Genomic DNA, 21988 nt, shown 5'->3' on the forward strand with positions numbered 1-21988 from the left:
TCCATTGTAGATTTTGCTTTATGTTTGGGATCATTGTCTTGTTGGAAGACAAATCTCTGTACCAGTCTCAGGTATTTTGCAGACTCAAACAGGTTTTCTTCAAGAATGGTCCTGTATTTGGCTCCATCCATCTTCCCATCCATTTAAACCATCTTCCCTGTCCCTGCTGAAGAAACGCAGGCCCAAACCATGATGCTGCAACCACCATGTTTGACAATGGGGATGGTGTGTTCAGGGTGATGAGCTGTGTTGCCTTTACACCAAATATATCATTTGGCATTGTTGCCAAAAAGTTCGATTTTGGTTTCATCTGGCCAGGGCACCTTCTTCCACATGTTTGGTGTGTCTTCCAGGTGGCTTTTTGCAAACTTTAAACAACTGTTTTTATGGATATCTTTGAGAATTGGCTTTCTTCTTGCCACTCTTCCATAAAGGCCAAATTTGTGCAGTGCACGACTGATTGTTGTCCTTTGGACAGATTGTCCCACCTCAGCTCTAGATCTCTGCAGTTCATCCAGAGTGATCATGGGCCTCTTGGCTGCATCTCTGATCAGTCTTCTCCTTGTTTGAGATGAAAGTTTAGAGGGACGGCCGGGTCTTGGTAGATTTGCATTGGTATGATACTCCTTCCATTTCAATATGATCCTTTGCACAGTGCTCCTTGGGATGTTTAAAGTTTTGGAAGTCATTTTGTATCCCAATCCGGCTTTAAACTTCTCCACAACAGTATCATGGACCTATTCTGAGGAGACAGAACGACAGACAGGTATAGTATTTTGTTGTTTAATTAAAATTTTTAAAGGAGTCTGTGTCATTTTTTCAATTAAAGGACTTTATTCTTGGTGTGTGTGTTGTTATACAATGTGGCTATGGGGTTAGTACTGGATAGATGTCTTATAGCGCGTCTCCATTACTAAGCCGTGGGCTTGATGTCGAATGACATTACAAAGGTGTCATTATAGTAACACAGTAACATAGTTAGCAAGGCCAAAAAAGACATTTGACCATCCAGTTCAGCCTATGTTCCCTCAGAATAAATCCTCAGACCTACGTCCTTCTAAAGAACCTAATAACTGTATTCGTCTCCGAAATGCGTCGGTTGTTTGGTCCCTACCGCCATCCGTAGTCTTCCTCTACTCACATGCGTGGTCATGCTGCTCACTCCGGCACGCAGGTCCCATGCAAGCGCCTCTCTCACCATTCGCACCAGGTTTGACGCCTGCCTGCTCGGATGCCACTACACGTTGGGCTTAGAGGAGCGATATGCTGCCACCGGCCGGGGCAGCTATCGACTGCTAGTTGAACATTTGGACTATTTTTTTTCAGCGAGATTTTTTTCAGCTGCACGGACCTTCGATCAGGGTAAGAACCTTACTAACACACTTATGGTTCTCAAAATTCCTCTTGTGTAGCACATATTGGAAAACCCAGGTGAACTCTGAAGGGGCGATCTTAAGTTATTGGATGAACTGCCATAGTGGTGATTTATTTATTTATTTATTTATTTTTAGCCTTCGTTCACGGACTACCACAGTTCTGGTCTTCTCCTATTAGGGAAATGTCGAGGTTTGTTTGATTGTATTCATGTATTTCCTCTATTGAGTTAATAAAGTTTTTCTGTATGCTTTGTGCAGCACTCTTGTATTTTTGTACCTTCATGGTTATTTGGTTGAATAATATATATACACTTTTTTCATTTTTTTCTATTTATTTTTTTCTTCTTATTTTTATTTTTTTCATTTTCCCCATTTTATAACCCATCATTTTCATTTTTCATATTTATTTTTATTAATTATTATTTTTTATTTATTATTAGTTTATTTTGTATTTTTATTCTTATTTTTATTTATTTTTTATATTTATATTTATTTTTATTTCTATTTTCATTTATTTTTCCATTCTTCCCTCCCTCTTTTCCTTCCCTTCCTTCTCATTTTCCTCCTTTACTTCCCCTCCCCATTCTTTCCTCTCCCCATGTGTATTTCTCTGTTTATTCAATATATCATAGCTAATGTGTGTGGTATGCAGTGTACTTGAGTACCTGTGTGATTGTATTCTCCGAGCACTTCCAACTCTATTTAACTGTTGCGCATGCACAATCGGACATCTTCGGGCTTGCGGTTTAAACGTTTCCAGTTCTGCAGAGCTAGTGCACACACGCGCCGGACTTTTTTTTTCAGGCGCTCTGAGAGGCATTAACCCCATCCAGCGTTTACACATGCGCGATCCTGTATGCCCAACGCATGCGCAGACTGAATTTCAATGGAATTTATTGACTAGTGACTATAGATGGACATTAACAAGATGGTGGCAACCATGTGCGTCTGTTTGCCACTCAGCTGGTCAGCTCTCTTACATTTCAGGTGATTAGTTTTAATCAATCTTGTTTCTTGTATATATATCTCACAATCATGGAACACAGCACATTACTTTCCCTGTGGAAGCCACATCTATTGTGGCGATACACGTGGGTTTCATCCCACATGATTTTCGTCTCAGCATTTGTGGTTCTATCCAGGACCTGAAGACTCTTGTATCTTTCGGTTTGGGCTATTGGGCCCTCTTTCCTTCCTCTCCCTCATTCCAAGAGAGAATCTGGTAACTTCTTAACCACTTGTGCTGTTTAGAATATGCTACCTTGAACCTAACTTGGTGCCTCACTAAGTTATTTAGTTTGTTACCTGGTTCATGCAGTAACGCTTGCACATTTGTCCATACATGTTAAGTTCTGTTATCTTGTGGCTGCCATTTGGCTTATCTATATGGTACTGTGAATGAGTATGGTCCTAGACATATTTATCTAATTATGCTCTGTATTTCTGGTAACACATGGTTGTTACTGTATTGACTTGTTTTTGAGCCATATTGAATTTATTTTCATGCTTTGAGAATTATTCTGTGAGTAGCCATTACTTCTATATTAATGCATGGCTAGTTAATGCTTTTTTTGCAGGTTTTAATTGTTTTTATCTGTTGTGTCCTTTCAAGTGTTATTTTTTTCAATAAAGCATACCGTATATAAATCACACAAAATTTGGGTGTTTCCATTCAGGTGGGCATGGTCTTTTTCTCCTTGGTTGTTCTAGTCCTATGGAACAGACCCCATCGCTTTAGAGTCCTTAAATATAAGAAATAATGGTTTGTCTATTATGTTACTTAGTTCTCTTGGGTGTATGCCATCCTGACTCGGGGATTTATCTATTTTAACCTTATTTATCCGGTTTCGCACCTCTTTTGGGTTAAGCTGGTGACCCTTAACATCAACACCACAAATATGAACCCCAACTGAAGAGTAGGGCAAAGCACAAGAATTAGCGAATCTAATAGATGTGCCATTTCTGGGCAGTTGTGGGCTGCTATTTTTAGGCTGGAGGCCAATATCCATGGCCCCTTACCAGCCTGAGAATACCAGCCCCCAGCTGTCTGCTGTAGCAAGGCAGTTTTAAAAAAAAAAAAACACACCATTTTTTTAAATTTCTTTAAATAATTAAAAATACGGAATGGGGATCCCTCTATTCATGATAACCAACCTTGCTGAGGTTGACAGCTGAGGGTTGCAGCCCCCCAGCTGTGAGTTTTGCCTGGCTGGATAACAAAAATACAGGGGAACCCATGCAAGAATTTTTTTATTTATTTATTTGCAGCGCAGGAGCGGCTGATGAAAATTCCCATCCGTCGCTCCTGCTCTCACTTTTATTGGCGGCAGCAAATGTCAGCTGATGGGAGCTGTAGTCCAATCAGCTGACACCAGTGAATGGAGGTAAACTTTTTACCTCCGATCACAGCTGAGCACTCAATATGTCTTCTGACAGTGTGGGAACCGCGGCTCTCTGACCGGTGTGGATGATTTCACTGCCAATCAGAAGCACTACGTCGGTGTTTTCCACGCTGTCCAACAGCTTGGGAAACACCAGCTTTTGTGCTGTGTATGTTCAGCTATATTCGGTGATTTAATCAACAATTAAATTGGTGAATATTGCAAATTCGGCGATCGTGAGCCGAACCGAACATTGCAATATTTGCTCATCTCTAGTTAGCATCTTGAACCCACAGGTGCTTCACAGAATTTTATAACCTTGAGCCTTGAAAATAAAAAAAATGCATTTTTGTCACAAAAATTATACTTTAGCCAAACATTTTTCATTTTACAAGAGTAAACAGGAGAAAACAATATGTTGTACAATTTCTCCTTTGCATGTGATATGTGATCAAGGACTATTTTTGAGGCACATTACAAATCTCAGAAAGGAAGAAGCATCATATTATAGTGCAGACTTTGCTGTTATCCTTTGAGAGTGCACTGCTACATTGGCAGGGCCTCTGAGGTGTCAGAACAGCAGAACTCTCCTAAAAGTGACCCCTTTGCACAAACTACACTCCTCAATGAATTCATGTAAAGGTGCAGTGATTATACTGATAACAGGTGTGCCACAGTCACAGATTTTAAATTTTCACAAGGGCAAGTGAGCAAAAATGGCACCAAAATCTATTACACAATTTCTGGTGAATGTGGCATGTCTGTACAATACTGGCAGATCATAAGCCAGACAGCGTCCACAGTGCCTCCATCTGCCTCATTATAGGAAATCTTCTGCTGGGAGTTCCATCTGAATCACATATTTCAGAGATTTAGATGGAAACCCCTGCACAAGAGTTCAGGGTAGAGCACAGGATAAATGAGAGCCGAGGCTTACTGAGATCTTTGTGATGCCGAATTAACAAATCAACAGCAGGTCAAGAATTGGTTTTACTTATTTTTTACACTGCGTAAGTGATTAGACAACTTTATTCTTTGGGTCGTTGTGATTACAGCGATGCCAGATTTATATCTTGTTTTAATGTTTTACCGCTTTTACACAATAAAAGCAATTTTTTAACCCCTTAGTGACAGAGCCAATTTGGTACTTAATAACCGAGCCAATTTTTACAATTCTGACCAGTGTTACTTTAAGAGGTTATAACTCTGGAACGCTTTATCGGATCCCGCTGATTCTGAGATTGTTTTTTTGTGACATGTTGTACTTCAAGTTAGTGGTAACATTTCTTCGATATTACTTGCAATTATTTATGAAAAAAATGGAAATATGGCGAAAATTTTTAAAATTTTGCAATTTTCAAACTTTGTATATTTATGCCCTTAAATCAGAGAGATATGTCACAAAAAATAGTTAATAAATAACATTTCTCACATGTCTACTTTACATCAGCACAATTTTGGAAACAAATTTTTTTTTTTGTTAGGGAGTTATAAGGGTTAAAAGTTGACCAGCAATTTCTCATTTTTACAACACCATGTTTTTTTTAGGGACCACATCACCTTTGAAGTGATTTTGAGGAGTCTATATGAAAATAACCAAGTGTGACACCATTCTAAAAACTGCACCCCTCAAGCTGCTCAAAACCACATTCAAGAAGTTTATTAACCCTTTACGTACTTCACAGGAACTAAAACAATGTGGAAGAAAAAAATGAACATTTAACTTTTTTTTGCAAACATTTTACTTCAGAACCATTTTTTTAATTTTCACAAGTGTAAAAACAGAAATTTAACCACATATTTTGTTGTGCAATTTTTCCTGAGTACGCCGATACCCAATATGTGGAGGTAAACCACTGTTTGGGCGCACCGCAGAGCTTGGAAGTGAAGGAGCACCGTTTGACTGTTTCAATGCAGAATTGGCTGGAATTGAGATCGGACGCCATGTCGCGTTTGGAGAGCCCCTAATGTGCCTAAACAGTGGAAAACCCCCACAAGTGACACCATTTTGGAAACTAGACCCCCCAAGGAACTTATCTAGATGTGTGGTGAGCACTTTGAACCCCCAAGTGCTTCACAGAAGTTTATAACGTAGAGCCGTGAAAATAAAAAATCGCATTTGTTTTCACAAAAATGATTTTTTCGCCCACAAATTCTTATTTTCACAAGGGTAACAGGAGAAATTAGACCACAAAAGTTGTTGTGCAATTTCTCCTGAGTACGTCGATACCCCATATGTGGAGGTAAACCACTGTTTGGGCGCACAGCAGAGCTTGGAAGTGAAGGAGCACCGTTTGACTTTTTCAATGCAGAATTGGCTGGAATTGAGATCGGATGCCATGTCGCGTTTGGAGAGTCCCTGATGTGCCTAAACAGTGGAAACCCCCCACAAGTGATACCATTTTGGAAACTAGACCCCTTAAGGAACTTAACTAGATGTGTGGTGAGCACTTTGAACCCCCAAGTGCTTCACAGAAGTTTATAACGTAGAGCCGTGAAAATAAAAAATCTCATTTTTTCTACAAAAATGATCTTTTTGCCCCCAAATTTTTATTTTCACAAGGGTAACAGGAGAAATTAGACCACAAAAGTTGTTGTGCAATTTCTCCTGAGTACGTCGATACCCCATATATGGGGGTAAACCACTGTTTGGGCGCACCGCAGAGCTTGGAAGAGAAGGAGTGTCGTTTTACTTTTTCAATGTAGAATTAGCTGGAATTGAGATCGGACGCCATGTCACGTTTGGAGAGCCGCTGATGTGCCTAAACAGTAGAGACCCCCCCACATATGACACCATTTTGGAAACTAGACCCCTTAAGGAACTTATCTAGATGTGTGGTGAGCACTTTAAACCCCCAGGTGCTTCACAGAAGTTTATAATGTAGAGCCGTGAAAATAAAAAAATCGCATTTTTTCTACAAAAATGATCTTTTTGCCTCCAAATCTTTATTTTACCAAGGGTAACAGGAGAAAATGGACCCCAAAAGTTGTTCTACAATTTGTCTTGAGTACGCCGACACCCCATATGTGGGGGTAAACCACTGTTTGGGTGCATGGCTGAGCTCGGAAGCAAAGGAGCGCCATTTGACTTTTCAATGCAAAATTGACTGGAATTGAGATCGGACGCCATGTCGCGTTTGGAGAGCCCCTGATGTGCCTAAACAGTAGAAACCCCCCAAAAGTGACCCCATTTTGGAAACTAGACCCCCCATGGAACTTATCTAGATGTGTAGTGAGCACTTTGAATGCCCAAGTGCATCACAGAAGTTTATAATGCAGAGTCGTGAAAATAAAAAATATATATTTTTTAACAATAAAGATTTTTTAGCCCCCAAGTTTTTATTTTCACAAGGGTAACAAGAGAAATTGGACCCCAAAAGTTGTTGTCCAATTTGTCCGGAGTATGCTGGTACCCCATATGTGGGGGTATACCACTGTTTAGGCGCACGGCAGAGCTTGGAAGGGAAGGAGCGCCATTTTGGAATGCAGACTTTGATAGAATTGTCTGCGGGCGTTATGTTGCGTTTGCAGACCCCTAATGTACCTAAACAGTAGAAACCCCCAACAAGTGACCCCATTTTGGAAAATAGACCCCCCGAGGAACTTATCTAGATATGTGGTGAGAACTTTGAATGCCCAAGTGCTTCACAGAAGTTTATAATGCAGAGTAGTGAAAATAAAAAATATTTTTTTTCCCACAAAAAAGATTTTTTTAGCCTCCAAATTTTTATTTTCACAAAGGTAACAAGAGAAATTGGATGCCAATATTTGTTCTCCAATTGGTCCTGAGTATTCTGGTACCCCATATGTGGGGGTAAACCACTGTTTTGGCACACGGCAGAGCTCGGAAGAGAAGGAGCGCCATTTTGGAATTCAGACTTTGATAGAATTGTCTGTGGGTGTTATGTTGCGTTTGCAGAGCCCCTGATGTACCTAAACAGTAGAAACCCCCACAAGTGACCAAATTTTGGAAACTAGACCCCCTAAGGAACTTATCTAGATATGTGGTGAGAACTTTGAAAGCTCAAGTGCTTCACAGAAGTTTATAATGCAGAGTAGTGAAAATAAAATAAAAAAAATTTTTCCAACAAAAAAGATTTTTAGCCCCCAAGTTTTTATTTTCACAACGGTAACAGGAGAAATTGGACCCCAAAAGTTGTTGTCCAATTTATCCCGAGTACGCTGATGCCCCATATGTGGGGGTAAACCACTGTTTGGGCGCACGGCAGAGCTCAGAAGGGAGGGAGTACCATTTGACTTTTTTAGCGCAAAATTGGCTGTCGTGTTTGGAGACCCCCTGATGTACCTAAACAGTGGAAACCCCCCAATTCTAACTCCAACCCTAACTCCAACACACCCCTAACCCTAATCTCAACCCGATCCATAATCCTAATCACAACCCTAATGATAATCACAACCCTAACCCCAAAACAGCCCTAATCTCAACCCTAACCATAACCCTAATCAAAACCCTAAATCCAACACACCCCTAACCCTAATCCCAACTCTAACCCTAATCCCAACCCTAATCCCAAACGTAACACTAATCCCAACCCTAATCCAAACCCTAACCCTAATCCCAACTCTAACCCTAACTTTAGCCCCAACCCTAACTTTAGCCCCAACCCTAACCATAACTTTAGCCCCCGTCGTCACAAAAAAAGTTCAATGTAACCTTTTTTTTGTATGTCGCATCCGCCATTTCCGCGCATGCGTGGCCGTAACTCTGCCCCCTCCTCCCCAGGACATAGACTGGGCAGCGGATGCGTTGAAAAACTGCATCCGCTGCCCACGTTGTGCACAATTTTCACAACGTGCGTCGGTACGTCGGGCCGACGCATTGCGACCGCCCCGTACCGACGCAAGTGTGAAAGAAGCCTAAGGCTACTTTCACACTAGCGTCGTACTCGGCCCACCGCAGTGTGTCGGGCCGACGTACCGACGCTAGCGTTGTAAGCGCCGCACAACGGGTGCAGCGGATGCTGTTTTTTCAACGCATCCGCTGCCCCATTGTGAGGTGCGGGGAGGCGGGGGCGGAGTTCCGGCCACGCATGCGCGGTCGGAAATGGCGGACACGTCGCACAAAAAAGTTACATGTATTTTTTTTTGTGTCGACGGTCCGCCAAAGCACGACGCATCCGTCGCACGACGGATGCGACATGTGGCAATCCGTCGCAATGCGTCGCTAATGCAAGCCAATGGAGAAAAAACGCATCCTGTAAGCACTTTTGCAGGATGCGTTTTTTCTCCAACGACGCATTGCGACGGAAGCCAAAAAAACACTAGTGTGAAAGTAGCCTAACCCTAACCCTAGCCCTAACCCTAACCCTAAATTTAGCCCCAACCCTAACCCTAACTCTAACCCTAACCCTAACTCTAACCCTAACCCTAACTCTAACCCTAACTCTAACCCTAACCCTAACCCTAACCCTAACTCTAACCCTAACTCTAACCCTAACCCTAACCCTAATTTTAGCCCCAACTCGTCTTCTCCTGCCGGCATCTGATGCGCGATCACATCAGAGGACAGAGAAATAACTGATCGCTTTTTTTTTTTTTTTTTGCAGTCGCCGGTAAACTGTTAATTACCGGCGATCGCAAAGCAGGGGTCGGTGCAAACCGACCCCGATCATGTTCTTTGGGGTCTCGGCTACCCCCGGCAGCCGAGACCCCAAAGATCTTCCGGGTGCCGGGCGGCGGGCGTACTGCGCGTGCGCCCGCCATTTTTTCCCGGAAAAAAGATGGCAGCCCATCGGGAGCCACGAGGAGCACCGGGGGGAGGTAGGTAAGTATCGGGGGGCTATTGGGGGCCATCGGGGACCACATTTCTCTGTCCTCCGATGTGCGATCACATCGGAGGACAGAGAAATTAAACGGCAAATCGCGGTTTTTTTTTTGTTGCAACCGCCGGTAAACGGTTAATTACCGGCGATCGCAACTCGGGGGTCGGTAAAACCCCCCCGAATCATGTTCTCTGGGGTCTCGGCTACCCTCGGCAACCGAGACCCCAGAGAAAATCCGACTCTGGGGGGCGCTATTCACTTTTTCCACAGCGCCGTTAATTAACGGCGCTGTGGTTTAAGTACCCTTAGCGGCCGCCGTTAAAAGGCGTATCGGCGGTCGTTAAGGGGTTAAAGAAAATAATTGTTTAGTTTAAAAATTAAAACATCAAAAAACACCAGAACTGTAATTTTTGTTTTCTATTTATACTCATAAAGAGTATTAATAAAAGTTAGTTAATAAGTTCTATACCCCCTCAAAATGGTGCTATAGACAAATGCAACTCATCTTGCAAAAATACAAGCCCTCATAAAGCTCAGTTGATAAAAAAAACATTTATATGGGTCTTGAAATTCATTAGTAAAACGTGGAAAAATATTAGGTTATTTATTATGAACAAATTAGACCCAGCCACAAGAAGCTAAGATGGTTTCCAAAACCCCATTGGCATCCACATTTTAAAAATAGTAAACAGGGTTTATAGTTATCAGTGTAACAGGGTCCATCACTGTAAATTAGAGTTGAAGTACAACACTGAATTTCTAAATTTTCCAATATGCAAATTGCCTCTTCAGAGAAAAAGAATTGAGATTCTGATTCGGCTCTTATCCTAAGTCATATTGCAAAACTCGTTAAAGTGTCGATTGTGACTTGTAGGATCGCTACTTCCAACAGGTGGCGCTATAGAGTTAAGTCCTCTTTTTCTCTGAAGAGGCAATTTGCAAATTAAATTTCCCAGAGGAGCATTGCACGGCGAATAAGCCTCCTTACCTTGACAAGCCAGATCTGGTATGTCACTCTACACAAGGAGAAACCTTATTCCTTAGACATCAGTCCAGAGCCTCTCACCTAGTCAAATCAGTTCTCATACTTCACACTGACAAGGGCCAACAGAGCGAAACACAGTGTCTGCAAATTGAGATACTGATTTGGCTTTTATCCTAAGTCATATTGCACGACTCGTTAAAGGGTTGATTGTGACTTGTAGGTTCGCTACTTCCAACAGGTGGCGCTATAGAGTTTAAGCCCTCTTTTTTTCTCAGAAGAGGCAATTTGCATATTATATTTCCCAGAGGAGCATTGCACGGCGAATAAGCCTCCTTACCTTGACAAGCCAGAGATGGTATGTCACTCTCCATAAGGAGAAACGATACCCCTTAGACCCCAGTCCAGAGCCTCTCACCTAGCCAAATCAGTTCTCATGCTTCGCACTGACAAGGGCCAACAGCCCGAAACACTGTGTCTGCGAATTGAGATACTGATTCAGCTCTTATCCTAAGCCGTATTGCAAAACTCGTTAAAGTGTCGATTGTGACATGTAGGATTGCTACTTCCAACAGGTGGAGCTATAGAGTTTAAGTCCTCTTTTTCTCTGAAGAGGAAATTTGCAAATTAAATTTCCCAGAGGAGCATTGCACGGCGAATAAGCCTCCTTACCTTGACAAGCCAGATCTGGTATGTCATTCTCCACAAGGAGAAACCTTACCACTTAGACATCAGTCCAGAGCCTCTCACCTATCTAAATCAGTTCTCATGCTTCGCATTGAAGAGGGCCAACAGAGCGAAACACCGTGTTTGCAAATTGAGATACTGATTTGGCTATTATCCTAAGTCATATTGCAAAACTCGTTAAAGTGCCGATCTGGTTAAAGCCAGATCTGGTATGTCATTCTCCACAAAGAAAAACCTTACCCCTTAAATTTTCTAAATGTTTCTTGATTTTCTTGTACCTTTAAATAAACAACATATATCACACAATTTTTAAAAGGTCAATTAGGTCCCGGATGAAATCTTAATATTGGTTTAGCTTCCACACGCTGTATAATTAAAATGTATGTTTTGTTTAATGAGAGGGAGTAACACATAGCTTTGTCAGCCCTTTTTCTTGCTAAAGAAATATTCAACCTAATTACAGATTTAAATCTGAAAAAGAATATTTCACTTACCAGCTTGGATGTTTTATTCTATTTGTGTCAAGAATTTGATGAAATAACTAATAGGAAACACATGCTGTTATGAACAGGATACAATGGGTTTCTGCAGTTTCCAGAGCCTTGTGTTCCCAGCAGTTTTATCATAATTCCCCTTTGTATCAAAAGCATCAGTCACAATAAAAGTAATACCGATTTTAAAAGGTGATATGACAGAGCATAAGATAATGTGAAGTGACATAATAGTTGTGACAGGAGAATTATTGATGTGCTGTATTCTTTTCTAGCTTCAATAATATTTTATGTTCTTAAGCAACCTGCAATTACTAGCAATTACTCTGTATGCACTTTTCATGGCATGTGTAAGCAAAAACACATTTGATTACAAAGCAAAACAGTAATTTTATCTGTTCTGAAAACTAATATGACCTTCAGAATGCTTGCATCATGTATATTCATCGAAAATATCAATTTTAAAATAATAAAAGTTGCAAAATAGAAAATTTAAAAGCATTTGACAAAACTACCTTAATAACTAACTAGAAGTTTAGAGAATTGACTTACAGAGATGAATTATAGGGGCATAACTGACAGTCATTTGATTATATCTATTGGCTTTAATAATGCAATGTGGGCCTAGCTTAATGTCAATGATGGGATACCAGCACAGGATTTAGTTCATGACATTTTTTGTCTAAGGTCATCAGCCAATCTTGATTCAAATATAAGAGGGTTTTGCCTTTCTGTGTAAGCTGCAGTAATATTAACTATGATGGTCAATGTCTTATTGCTACCGAACGCAAATAGTGTAATAATAATAATCTTTATTTTTATATAGCACTAACATATTCCGCAGCGCTTTACAGTTTGCACACATTATCATCACTGTCCCTGATAGGGCTCATAATCTTAATTCACTATCAGTATGTCTTTGGACTGTGGGAGGAAACCGGAGAACCCAGAGGAAGCCCACGCAAACACGGGGAGAACATACAAACTCCTTGTAATGAAATGACACCAATATATTCTCACATACCAGATTTCCTTTTGGGAATATTTTGGAAATGGAAACTCACACTACACATTCCATCGTGTGTGTCCACTTTATCTGCATATACTACAGATGAGTCCGTCTGTCCGCCGAGAATCAAGTTTGATTCGACTTTCACGAAAATTGTGACTCCAGTTGAATTTGAACACTTTGAGTTTTGATTCATTAAAAAAGACACTTGCCCAGCATAATTTCCCACACTGGTGAAACATCAGAGAGTGGGCTAATGCAGTTTTCCATGTTAAAGCTGGCATCTCCATAATGCCCAGCAGTTATAACATCTCAACCTAGTTTATAAAAGTGGATTATCATATTTTGCACAGTGGTGGTTAGTATACCACTCATGACTAGTGTTGAGCGATACCATCCGATACTTGAAAGTATCGGTATCGGAAAGTATCGGCCGATACCAGCAAAGTATCGGATCTAATCCGATACCAATACAAGTCAATGGGACTCAAGTATCGGACGGTATCCTGTATGGTTCCCAGGGTCTGAAGGAGAGGAAACTCTCCTTCAGGCCCTGGGATCCATATTAATGTGTAAAATAAAGAATTAAAATAAAAAATATTGCTATACTCACCTCTCCGACGCAGCCTGGACCTCACCGAGGGAACCGGCAGCGTTGTTTGCTTAAAATGCGCGCTTTTACTTCCTTCCGTGACGTCACGGCTTGTGATTGGTCGCGTGCCGCCCATGTGGCCGCGACGCGACCAATCACAGCAAGCCGTGACGTAATTTTCAGGTCCTCAATGCCTAATTCTATGCAGAATTGAATGCAGAAATAGGCATCAGGACCTGAAATTACGTCACGGCTTGCTGTGATTGGTCGCGTCGCGGTCACATGGGCGGCACGCAACCAATCACAAGCCGTGACGTAATTTTAAAAATGCACGCGTCTCCTGCCTCCCATGACGTCACGGCTTGTGATTGGTCGCGTCGCCCATGTGACCGCGACGCGACCAATCACAAGCCGGAACGTAATTTTAAAATCATGAATGCCTAGAATTAGGCATTGAGGACCTGAAAATTACGTCACGGCTTGCTGTGATTGGTCGCGTCGCGGTCACATGGGCGGCACGCGACCAATCACAAGCCGTGATGTCACGGAAGGAAGTAAAAGCGCGCATTTTAAGCAAACAACGCTGCCGGTTCCCTCGGTGAGGTCCAGGCTGCGTCGGAGAGGTGAGTATAGCAATATTTTTTATTTTAATTCTTTATTTTACACATTAATGTTGTTTCGATACCGATACCCGATACCACAAAAGTATCGGATCTCGGTATCGGAATTCCGATACCCGCAAGTATCGGCCGATACCCGATACTTGCGGTATCGGAATGCTCAACACTACTCATGACATGGGGCACTCTAGATCAATGGTTCCAAGTAGAGGTCAGTCGGGTGCATGACTTGTGAAATGAATGACAAAGCTGGTTTCTGGATTTAATCTCCAAATTCAACGCATTTCGGAGACGTCCTGAGGAAGGAGACAGACGTCTCCGAAACGCATTATTTATTCTCTTGGTCCTTATCGCCATCCGTACTTCATCCCTCGTCACGTGCGCGGTCACGCTGTTCACTATGGCACACAGGTCTTGCGCAAGCGCCGTTTGCACTACCCGCACTAAGGGGGATTATAGTTGTTTCTGAGACATTGCTGTGCCATCTACTGGGGTATACGTTCTGCTACCAGTCCGGGCAGCGAAGCGGCATCTGGTGGACCTTTTCAAGCAGCGGATCCCATCCAGGATCGTTATTTTTTTCCTTGGTGGATTCTCGATAGGGTAAGAATGGAACACTCATATTGACAACGGATGCATGCTGGTCCGCCCTTTCTAATACTGAACTGTAAAGTATACTATCACAGCTGTTGGTTTATATTATTTCTCACTTTTTTTGCTACCTTGGGAGATTTTTATCTATAGGCAGCTATACCAGCGCAGGTACTGATGTATGTATTACTTATGTAATCATCTATTTTATATAATCCATACCATTTTCTGCCTTTTAGTTGCATGGCACAATAAGTATGATATTTCTATTTATTTAAAATAGTATGCGGTACAGAAAGTTTGCCGTAAATTGCCTCTTCTTGCTTACACCATTGGTGAGTGCCACTTTACTTCTTTCTTGGATTGTTGAATGGATCACAACTAGCAAACTAGTAGAGCACCACCATTAATGGTTTAATTATAGTGCTTTGGAACAAAGCACTATACTGTTATTCCACCGTGGTAAACTTCTTATTATAGTGCTTTGGAACAAAGCACTATACTGTTATTCCACCGTGGTAAACTTCTTCTTATTCTTATTATTCAGTCCGCACGTAATGCGGCCCGAACCGCTAAACTCACAGACTCCAGTGAGGTGTCATTTCGAAGCCAGCGTTCCTGAGAGGTGTGCTAAGTATTTTTCGTGTCGATCGGATTTGTAGTTTTTGCGCAATTTGTGTTTGAAAAAAGTCTTTCAATGCGTTTCAATGGAGAAATTTTCCTATACGTTTATAATGGGCTGGTTTCTGAGGCAATTTCTAAAAATAACTGCCACCTGGCTGATTAGCTCATTGATATGCGCAGTCAGACACAGTTACTATGCCAACGCCTATGAAGTCTACATCAGCTCACCAGGTCACAAGTTTTGTCAGATAATATCAGCTCTTAAAGTGACAGTACAGCACAATTCCAAACCACTATCCGTAGTCTTATGATTATTAGACTGTGGCCCGATTCTAACTCATCGGGTATTCTAGAATATGCATGTCCACGTAGTATATTGCACAGCCACGCAGTATACAGTGCAGAGCCGTGCAGTACACAGCGCAGAGCCGCGCAGTACACAGCGCAGAGCCGCGCAGTACACAGCGCAGAGCCGCGCAGTATAAAGCGCAGAGCCGCGCAGTACACAGCGCAGAGCCGCGCAGTACACAGCGCAGAGCCGTGCAGTACACAGCGCAGAGACGCGCAGTATAAAGCGCAGAGCCGTGCAGTACACAGCGCAGAGCCGCGCAGTACACAGCGCAGAGCCGTGCAGTACACAGCGCAGAGCCGCGCAGTATAAAGCGCAGAGCCGTGCAGTACACAGCGCAGAGCCACGCAGTACACAGCGCAGAGCCGCGCAGTACACAGCGCAGAGCCGTGCAGTATAAAGCGCAGAGCCGCGCAGTACACAGCGCAGAGCCACGCAATACACAGCGCAGAGCCGTGCAGTACACAGCGCAGAGCCGCGCAGTTTAAAGCGCAGAGCCGTGCAGTACACAGCGCAGAGCCGCGCAGTACACAGCGCAGAGCCGTGCAGTACACAGCGCAGAGCCGCGCAGTATAAAGCGCAGAGCCGTGCAGTACACAGCGCAGAGCCGTGCAGTACACAGCGCAGAGCCGCGCAGTATAAAGCGCAGAGCCGCGCAGTATAAAGCGCAGAGCCGCGCAGTACACAGCGCAGAGCCGCGCAGTACACAGCGCAGAGCCGTGCAGTACACAGCGCAGAGCCGCGCAGTATAAAGCGCAGAGCCGTGCAGTACACAGCGCAGAGCCGCGCAGTACACAGCGCAGAGCCGTGCAGTACACAGCGCAGAGCCGCGCAGTATAAAGCGCAGAGCCGTGCAGTACACAGCGCAGAGCCGTGCAGTACACAGCGCAGAGCCGCGCAGTACACAGCGCAGAGCCATGCAGTACACAGCGCAAAGCCGCGCAGTATAAAGCGGAGAGCCCCGCAGTACACAGCGCAGAGCCGAGCAGTACACAGCGCAGAGCCGCGCAGTAGACAGCGCAGAGCCGTGCAGTACAGAGCGCAGAGCCGCACAGTATAAAGCGCAGAGCCGCGCAGTATACCGCGCAGAGCCGCGCAGTACACAGCGCAGAGCCGCGCAGTACACAGCGCAGAGCCGCGCAGTACACAGCGCAGAGCCGCGCAGTACACAGCGCAGAGCCGCGCAGTACACAGCGCAGAGCCGCGCAGTACACAGCGCAGAGCCGCGCAGTACACAGCGCAGAGCCGCGCAGTATACAGCGCAGAGCTGCGCAGTACACAGCGCAGAGCCGCGCAGTACAGAGCGCAGAGCCGCACAGTATAAAGCGCAGAGCCGCGCAGTACACAGCGCAGAGCCGCGCAGTACACAGCGCAGAGCCGCGCAGTACACAGTGCAGAGCCGCACAGTACACAGCACAGAGCCGCGCAGTACACAGCGCAGAGCCACCCAGTATACAGCGCAGAGCCGCGCAGTACGCAGCGTAGAGCCACGCAGTATGCAGCGCAGAGCCGCGCAGTATACAGCGCTGAGCCGCGTAGTATACAGCGCAGAGCCCCGCAGTATACAGTGCAGAGCCCCGCAGTATACAGCGCAGACACGCGCAGTACACAGCACGGACACGCGCAGTACACAGCGCAGAGCCGCGCAGTACACAGCGCAGAGCCGCGTAGTATACAGCGAAGAGCCACGCAGTATATAGCGCAGAGCCGCGCAGTACAAAGCGCTGAGCTGCGCAGAGCTGCGCAGTATACAGCGCAGAGCCGCACAGTATACAGCGCAGAACGCGCAGTACACAGTGCAGAGCCACGCAGTACACAGCGCAGAGCCGTGCAGTACACAGCGCAGAGCCGCGCAGTACACAGCGCAGAGCCACGCAGTATACAGCGCAGAGCCGCGTAGTATACAGCGCAGAGCCGCGTAGTATACAGCGCAGAGCCACGCAGTATACAGCACAGAGCCACGCAGTATACAGCGCAGAGCCACGTAGTTATACTGCCCAGTCACGTAGTATATTGTCCAGTCACATAGTATACTGCATATCCCTGTTAAAAAAAAAAATAATTAAAATAAAAAAGTTACATACTCACCTCCTGGAGCGGCCGGTATCTGATGGTTGTTGCACCTCCTAGAGCGGCCGGTACACGATGCTTGTTGCACCTGGAGTGGCCGGTACCCGATGCTTGTTGCGCGCTCCGGTCCCAAGAGTGCATTGCGGTCTCACGAGATGATGACGTAGCGGTGTTGTGAGACAGAAAGACGGAAGTGCCCTTAGATAATTAGATAGTAGATTACCCCGCTCACCAATTCGGAACCCGAGAGGCCCGGCCCACCAAATCGGACCCCGAGGGGCCCGGCCCACCAAATCGGACCCAGAGTGACCCCGCCCCCTAAATCAGACCCAGAGTGACCCCGCCCACCAAATCGGACCCAGAGTGGCTCCGCCCACCAAATCGGACCCAGAGTGACCCCTTCCACCAAATCAGACCCAGAGTGACCCCTTCCACCAAATCGGACCCAGAGTGACCCCTTCCACCAAATCGGGCCCAGAGTGACCCCGCCCACCAAATCGGACCCAGAGTGACCCCACCCACCAAATCGGACCCTGAGGTGCCCAGCCCACCAAATCAGACCCTGAGGTGCCCAGCCCACCAAATCGGACCGAGTGACCCCACCCACCAAATTGGTCCCTAAGGTGCCCCGCCCACCAAATCGGACCCAGAGTGGCTCCGCCCACCGAATCGGACCCAGAGTGGCCGCGCCCACAGAATCGGACCAAAAGTGACCCCGCCCACCGAATCGGACCTAGATTTACCCCGCCCACAAAATCAGACCCAGATTGACCCAACCCACCAAATCGGACCGCCTGAGGGGCACCCAAGTGTGAAAGTCTTGCAGGGGCAGCCCGGGCACCATTCCAAAGCACTATCTGTAGTTCCTTCAGGAAATACCCATCTAGTTATAGTGCTTTGGAACAAAGCACTATACTGTTATTCCACCGTGGTAAACTTCTTCTTATTCTTATTATTCAGTCCGCACGTAATGCGGCCCGAACTGCTAAACTCACAGACTCCAGTGAGGTGTCATTTCGAAGCCAGCGTTCCTGAGAGGTGTGCTAAGTATTTTTCGTGCCGATCGGATTTGTAGTTTTTGCGCAATTTGTGTTTGAAAAAAGTCTTTCAATGCGTTTCAATGGAGAAATTGTCCCATACGTTTATAATGGGCTGGTTTCTGAGGCAATTTCTAAAAATAACTGCCACCTGGCTGATTAGCTCATTGATATGCGCAGTCAGACACAGTTACTATGCCAACGCCTATGAAGTCTACATCAGCTCACCAGGTCACAAGTTTTGTCAGATAATATCAGCTCTTAAAGTGACAGTACAGCACAATTCCAAACCACTATCTGTAGTCTTATGATTATTAGACTGTGGCCCAATTCTAACTCATCGGGTATTCTAGAATATGTATGTCCACGTAGTATATTGCACAGCCACGCAGTATACAGTGCAGAGCCGCGCAGTACACAGCGCAGAGCCGCGCAGTACACAGCGCAGAGCCGCGCAGTACACAGCGCAGAGCCGCGCAGTACACAGCGCAGAGCCGCGCAGTACACAGCGCAGAGCCGCGCAGTATAAAGCGCAGAGCCGTGCAGTACACAGCGCAGAGCCGCGCAGTACACAGCGCAGAGCCGCGCAGTACACAGCGCAGAGCCGCGCAGTATAAAGCGCAGAGCCGCGCAGTATAAAGCGCAGAGCCGCGCAGTACACAGCGCAGAGCCGCGCAGTACACAGCGCAGAGCCGCGCAGTACAGAGCGCAGAGCCGCACAGTATAAAGCGCAGAGCCGCGCAGTACACAGCGCAGAGCCGCGCAGTACACAGCGCAGAGCCGCGCAGTACACAGCGCAGAGCCGCGCAGTACACAGTGCAGAGCCGCACAGTACACAGCACAGAGCCGCGCAGTACACAGCGCAGAGCCACCCAGTATACAGCGCAGAGCCGCGCAGTACGCAGCGTAGAGCCACGCAGTATGCAGCGCAGAGCCGCGCAGTATACAGCGCTGAGCCGCGTAGTATACAGCGCAGAGCCCCGCAGTATACAGTGCAGAGCCCCGCAGTATACAGCGCAGACACGCGCAGTACACAGCACGGACACGCGCAGTACACAGCGCAGAGCCGCGCAGTACACAGCGCAGAGCTGCGTAGTATACAGCGAAGAGCCACGCAGTATATAGCGCAGAGCCGCGCAGTACACAGCGCAGAGCCCCGCAGTATACAGTGCAGAGCCCCGCAGTATACAGCGCAGACACGCGCAGTACACAGCACGGACACGCACAGTACACAGCGCAGAGCCGCGCAGTACACAGCGCAGAGCCGCGTAGTATACAGCGAAGAGCCACGCAGTATATAGCGCAGAGCCGCGCAGTACAAAGCGCAGAGCTGCGCAGAGCTGCGCAGTATACAGCGCAGAGCCGCGCAGTATACAGCGCAGAACGCGCAGTACACAGTGCAGAGCCGCGCAGTACACAGCGCAGAGCCGTGCAGTACACAGCGCAGAGCCGCGCAGTACACGGCGCAGAGCCACGCAGTATACAGCGCAGAGCCGCGTAGTATACAGCGCAGAGCCACGTAGTATACAGCGCAGAGCCACGCAGTATACAGCACAGAGCCACGCAGTATACAGCGCAGAGCCACGTAGTTATACTGCCCAGTCACGTAGTATATTGTCCAGTCACATAGTATAGTGCATATCCCTGTTAAAAAAAAAAAGAATTAAAATAAAAAAGTTACATACTCACCTCCTGGAGCGGCCGGTATCTGATGGTTGTTGCACCTCCTAGAGCGGCCGGTACACGATGCTTGTTGCACCTGGAGTGGCCGGTACCCGATGCTTGTTGCGCGCTCCGGTCCCAAGAGTGCATTGCGGTCTCACGAGATGATGACGTAGCGGTGTTGTGAGACAGAAAGACGGAAGTGCCCTTAGATAATTAGATAGTAGATTACCCCGCTCACCAATTCGGAACCCGAGAGGCCCGGCCCACCAAATCGGACCCCGAGGGGCCCGGCCCACCAAATCGGACCCAGAGTGACCCCGCCCCCTAAATCAGACCCAGAGTGACCCCGCCCACCAAATCGGACCCAGAGTGGCTCCGCCCACCAAATCGGACCCAGAGTGACCCCTTCCACCAAATCAGACCCAGAGTGACCCCTTCCACCAAATCGGACCCAGAGTGACCCCTTCCACCAAATCGGGCCCAGAGTGACCCCGCCCACCAAATCGGACCCAGAGTGACCCCACCCACCAAATCGGACCCTGAGGTGCCCAGCCCACCAAATCAGACCCTGAGGTGCCCAGCCCACCAAATCGGACCGAGTGACCCCACCCACCAAATTGGTCCCTAAGGTGCCCCGCCCACCGAATCGGACCCAGAGTGGCCGAGCCCACAGAATCGGACCAAAAGTGACCCCGCCCACCGAATCGGACCTAGATTTACCCCGCCCACAAAATCAGACCCAGATTGACCCAACCCACCAAATCGGACCGCCTGAGGGGCACCCAAGTGTGAAAGTCTTGCAGGGGCAGCCCGGGCACCATTCCAAAGCACTATCTGTAGTTCCTTCAGGAAATACCCATCTAGTTCTTATTATTATTATTCAGTCCGCACGTAATGCGGCCCGAACCGCTAAACTCACAGACTCCAGTGAGGTGTCATTTCGAAGCCAGCGTTCCTGAGAGGTGTGCTAAGTATTTTTCGTGTCGATCGGATTTGTAGTTTTGGCGCAATTTGCGTTTGAAAAAAGTGTCTCAATGCATTTCAATAGGGAAATTTTCCAATACGTTTATAATGGGCCTGATTTCTGAGGCAATTTCTAAAAATAACTGCCACCTGGCTGATTACCTCATTGATATGCGCAGTGAGACCCAGTTACTATGCCAACGCCTATAAACTCTACCAGCCCACCAGGTCACAAGTTTTGTCAGATAATATCAGCTCTTAAAGTGACAGTACAGCACAATTACAAAGCACTATCTGTAGTCTTATCATTATTGCCCCGCTCACCAAATCGGACCCAGCCCACCAAATCGAACGAGAGTGCCCCCGCTTGCCAAATCGGACCCAGAGTGGCGCCGCCCGCCAAATCGGACCCAGAGTGGCGCCGCCCGCCAAATCGGACCCAGAGTGGCGCCGCCCGCCAAATCGGACCCAGAGTGGCGCCGCCCGCCAAATCGGACCCAGAGTGACCCGGCCCGCCAAATCGGACCCAGAGTGACCCGGGCCACCAAATCGGACCCAGAGTGACCCGGGCCACCAAATCGGACCCAGAGTGACCCGGGCCACCAAATCGGACCCAGAGTGACCCGGGCCACCAAATCGGACCCAGAGTGACCCGGGCCACCAAATCGGCCCCAGAGTGACCCGGGCCACCAAATCGGGCCCAGAGTGACCCGGGCCACCAAATCGGGCCCAGAGTGACCCGGGCCACCAAATCGGGCCCAGAGTGAC

This window comes from Ranitomeya variabilis, chromosome 5, assembly GCF_051348905.1.
Source record: "Ranitomeya variabilis isolate aRanVar5 chromosome 5, aRanVar5.hap1, whole genome shotgun sequence".
NCBI classification, from domain to species: Eukaryota; Metazoa; Chordata; class Amphibia; order Anura; family Dendrobatidae; genus Ranitomeya; species Ranitomeya variabilis.